Below are 5,274 nucleotides of genomic sequence, written 5' to 3'. Positions count from 1 at the left end.
TGAAATGCAAAATGACAATATAGGGTTAGAATATGATTCAAGTTAAGTAATGGGAAGCAACACAAGGCGTACAAATCTTCCTGGACTTAGGTCCTGATAAACCCATCGTAAGTTGAAAATAGTAAATCAAAATGCATTGAATACGCTTCACCTCCTCAAGATGATAGCTTATGCCAGCCGACTTTACATGTGCTCAGAACACTTACGTTGGCCTATGGTTGGGTAAAATCCTCTAACACAAAGCTTGTTTTACAGCAGCGTTGCCCATCTCATGTAACGGATCGGATACTGTACTGAAAGTGAGACTCAGGGTTATTGCTGGGGTGTGGAGTGGATGTAAGGCAGTGGGCTGTTGACCCGGGTGATCACGAGGCTGCCTGGGAGCTGGGGCTGCCACTGCCCAGCGCCTCGAGAGAGAGTCGGACCGCATATTGCTAGCCTGGGAAAAGGTCCAAATTCCAAATTCCAAGTTTGGTTTCTACTGAATGGGCATTGCTTTTGCACCATCATCAAGTCAAAACCAAAACCAAAACAAAACAAAAACATGAGCTGAACCACCATAAGTTAGGGGCCATCTGTATATAGTTAATAGTGAGTCATTTCTTTTTCTATTTGAAAATGCGCATTTATTGAACTGGGACTGTAGGATTGGAAGGTTGGGTTGGGGGGGAGAGTAGCATTTTGTCTCTGTCTGCGAAGGGGTTTATCATCTGAGGGAACAGACACAGGTGATAAGAAAGAGAGTGGAGACAACCGTTGAAGCCACCAGCCTGGGGGCCAGTAAAGGGAACACTGGTGTTAGGAATAAGAGACAGGACACCCAACTAACTCTCCCTTTTCTCCTCTTCCTTACTAACTAGAATCTTGACTTTTTGGGGGTTGGCAATTGGCCTAGCTTAAATACTACATTTTTGGGCCTCTTTCGAAACTAGGCGTCGCCACACAGTTTAGTTCTGGACAATGACCTATAAGCAGAAGTTGGATTGGGCTTCCACGAAATCTCTATAAAAGGGAGAGACATTCATCCAGGGTGCACACAAGAGCCTTCGGCCCTCCTTGCCCGGTCTGTGGGTGTGATGGTGGCGATTCCGGCAACCATTTTGTGATTGTGAATTTAAAAGTCTCACCCTCCAGTAGCAGAGGAGAAAGCTAGAATCAGCCTGGGACCTGGCTGACATCGTGTGGATGCTAGACTGCTCTGAATTTCCAACCTTTACTCTTCTTATTATGTGAGAGAGATGCTTCTCTCTCATTGTTTAGGCCACTGTTGTTGGGGTTTTCTGTTCTATGTGGCCAACCTGACTGCTGAATGACAGTGAGCATCTCAGTGTTTATGTCAATGCTCCCCGGCTCCATTCGCCTATGATTTTGTTGTGGTCTGGGGCCAGAAGGGCACATGGGACAGATAGGGCCACTTTTAAGCCCTATTGCAGCAATCTGGGTGGTAGTGAAGTGTCCTTCCCCTCTTCAGGAGGACTAAGAACCCCAGAGAAGGAGAAAAAAAGAAATGCCACAAAAAGCCACATTTAATGGGTGCTTGGGTGGTTCAGTGGGTTAAGCCTCTGCCTTCGGCTGGGGTCATGATCTTGGGGTCCTGGGATCGAGTCCTGCATCTGGCTCTCTGCTCTGCGGGGAGCCCGCTTCCCCCCACCTCTCTGCCTGCCTCTTTGCTTGCTTGTGATCTCTCTCTCTGTCAAATAAATAAATGAAATATTTTTTTTTTAAAAGAGCCACATTTAAGAGAAGTGGATATTCGAGCACTGACTGGTGCCAGCCCATTCTAGTTCATAATTGAAAATTGTAAGGGGAAAATTAATCGGCAAAAGAGAGTTGAATCTGAACTTATATAAAAACAATTATGAAAACACATGGGGCGCCTGCGTGGCACAATTGGTTGAACGTCTAACTCTTGGTTTCAGCTCAGGTCATGCTCTGGGGTTGTGGGATCGAGCCCTATGTCGGGGTCCATGCTTAATGTGGAATCTGCTTAAGGTTCTCTCTCCCTCTCCCTCTGTCCCTCTGGCTCATGCTCTCTCTCTAATGAATGAATAAATCTTAAAAAAACCAAAAACACATAATAGAAAACTTACCATCCTAACCATTTGAACTGATTTCTTTTTAATCTTTGTTTCCTACAGGTTTTCCTGCAGCTCCCACCTCAGAAGACCAGCCACAGGGAAGGGGTGGGTGGGTGGTTATCTTTGGGGCTCAAGCTGACTGTCTTGACCTCTTTATTGAGATGATGATATGGACATTGAGGCTTTGCAGAAATGGAGGGTTTGTTAAAAGACCTTCCTTTAACATATGTGGGGTTGGGCTTGGTGGATTAGATAGCAGAGTTTACCACTACCTGGATGGGAAGGGCTCAGGTAATCACAAAGAGATCGAGAACCACCCTTTCCAAGGCCAGGGCCATGGAGGAAGCATAGTAGGAATAGCAAGGAGGGGGAGGTGTGTGCTCTGATGCCCCCCAGTGCCCCCCCCCCGCCATCAACTCTTGCTAGGTAAGGCTGCAGTAACAAACAGTCCCACAGCTCTGTGTCTCAAAACGGCAGTGTCTAAGGGTGCCTGGGTGGCTCAGTCAGTTGAGCGTCTGCCTTCGGCTCAGGTCATGATCCCAGGGTCCTGGGATAGAGCCCTACATCGGGTTCCCTGCTCAGCGGGGAACCTGCTTCTCCTTCTCCCTCTGCGATCTCTCTTGCTTTTGCTCTCTCTCAAATAAATAAATAAAATCTTAAAAACAGAACAGTGGCGTTTCTGTCATTCATGTCCCACGTTGATGGCTGTGGTCAGCTGGGCTCTGCCCTATGTCTTCTCAGTCTGGGGCCCTGACTGAAAGGACAGCCCCAGTGTGGAGCACACAGTTCTCAGGGCTGGAGAAACAGCAAGGGAGCTGGCAGACTCTGACATGAGCTCTCAGCACATCTGCTTGAAGGGAGCCCGTGTCCTGCGTTCTCTGGCCACGCCAGTCGCATGGTGGCCACGTCGGTGGGGTGGGGAAGGAGGGTCCTCCCACTGAAGTCCCTAAAAGCTGCTCAGCCATGAGCAGTGGGGTGACACCCTCTTTGAGGAAGGGGTCATTGCTTCTGCTGGCAGGATGGACCCATTGCAGGACGAAGGGCTAATGGAGACCAGGCCATGGCAGAGAAAAGCAGTCGTGTCTTCCGTTCACCTAGGTGCGATCACAGCAGGACAGGCGGCTGCCCTCACAGACCGGGGCCTCCCTGTCACCCCTGCTCCCTCCAGGAGAATGTAAACACAGGCGCCCACCGACCTTTCTTTGGGGCAGGAGTTGTTTTCCTGAATCGAATGGGATCAACCTGTTCTGCGCCTCAGACCTGTTTTTAAAAGGACTTTCCTGTTTGTTTGTTCCTTTTCTTTCTTGGATTGTCCAATATTTTTATAACATACCTTGCACACAATCAACACAACCTAGGAAAACCGTTATTAAAGAGCCAGAAAACGCTTTCTTCACACTTGTCCTCTTTTATTTCTTCTTCCTTCGGATAGGTTGCTCCTGGTTGGGGCCGTGGCCGGTGGGTGAAACTGGGGGAATGAGTTGTGAATTCGGGACAGGACATCCAACAAGGGGCCTGGGGTCCACCCTACTTCTAAAGGAGCTTGGACACCCCTTCCCTGAGCCCTCCAGGCAAATTCTTGCTTAGCCCCATATTGTTAATTTATAGGCTGCAGAGCTCTCCCTTCTCAGCTCTTGGGGCCGCTGGGTTGGGCTGGTTTGACAACAGGAGCAAGTGGTGACCACGCTCAGGGGACGTGAGGGGAGAGGGAAGGCCTCTTTCCCGTCACTTCAGCCCCACTGTATCATCCTTGGCAACCCTACCAAGGTGCCTAATACTCCACGTTGGAACTCCTGCTCTTGGGCCCAGCACTGACATCAGGAAGGTCCCACGTTAAGCTGTGAAGGCCTCAGCACAATGAGTCCCTGGGGACCCCCAGAGCCAGGGCTGTAGGAAGGTGGTTGGGAACTCTGGGAAGCGAGTAGAAGTTCTTGGAGGGGGAATGGGAGCTCAGAAAGGGGTGGAAAGAGGGACCCAGGTGAGAGACCTACCTGCACAGCTAGAAGCCACTTCTGTGGCTGGCCTTGGCTGCCACGGCAGGAAATGGAGGAATCAGCCTGGCTTATGTCCATGGGTGGGTGGAGAACAGGCATGGGAGCACCTGGGGGACAAGCGGGGTCTCTGTCCTCCCATCCCTCTGTGGATGGATAGGGTTTCTGTACTGCTCCTATAAGGTGTCTCTGGTGCGGGCCACTTGGTCAGTGGAAGGGCCCCAGGCAGCTCGGCATGGGTGAGTGAGTGGGGCTGGGGGTGTCTGGGGGACAGGAGAGCTCTTCCCTACTCTCTCTGTCAGCCCACTTCCCAGAACCCTCAGAGCGTGGAATCAAAAGGAAGGTGGCCAGGGGGGCCTGAAGACACCATGTTGACCATCTCTTGTGTGAAGTATCCTGTGGTGTTTGTGGAGGTGGACCCTGGCCCCCTTCTGCCGTTAACTCTCCCCGCAGCCCTGGGTGTCTGATGGGCTCATTGGCTCAGAGGAACTCGAGGCTGATACCGGTTAGAGTTATGTCTCCTCCCAGGGGGATTCGACCTTTACTAAAGAGGAAAGATGCACTAGAGGCTGGATCACCAAGGGAAGAAAGGACAGGGAGATAATTTGAAACAGGGAGTGCTTCTGCTCTCTCCTGTCATGAAGGTAATACTAGACAGCACCCATATTGGTAGAATATACTAGAATTTGTGAAGCCCTTTCAGATATATACTAGAATTTGTGAAGCCCTTGCCTCTCCATCAGCTGACAGAGGTAGGCATTTGTAAATGAAGACACTGAGGCCCAGGGAGATCAGAGATGTGTCCAAGGCCACACAGCCGCATGCTGGCAGAGCTGGGACAGGGAGTGGATTCTTCCCCTCTGATCTAGGTCCTCTCTGGGGTGCCGGCTTGCAGGGGCTCCACCTGGGAACAGGGGTGTGAAGACAGTAAAGCCCCAAGAGGCTCGTGGAGGTACTGATGAGCGAGAGATTTGGACTCACAGGACCCGCCTTAGGATCCAAATTCCATCTCTTTCTCAGAAGTTACCTAACGACCCGGAGCCTCAATTTCCTTACTAGTAAAGCAGGGGGTACACCCCTCCTCCAGCTTCCCCTGCCAGGGTTACTGGGAGGACCAGCAGTGAGATCCCGTGATTGAAGAATGGTTGCAAACAGCAAAGGGCCACCCTCACGCTTGATTCCAGGAAGTGAGGGCTGGACTCTCT

The sequence above is a fragment of the Enhydra lutris genome, unplaced genomic scaffold (assembly GCF_002288905.1).
Source record: "Enhydra lutris kenyoni isolate GAN:26980312 unplaced genomic scaffold, ASM228890v2 scaffoldscaffold44, whole genome shotgun sequence".
NCBI lineage: Eukaryota > Metazoa > Chordata > Mammalia > Carnivora > Mustelidae > Enhydra > Enhydra lutris.
This window is presented reverse-complemented; position numbering follows the sequence as displayed.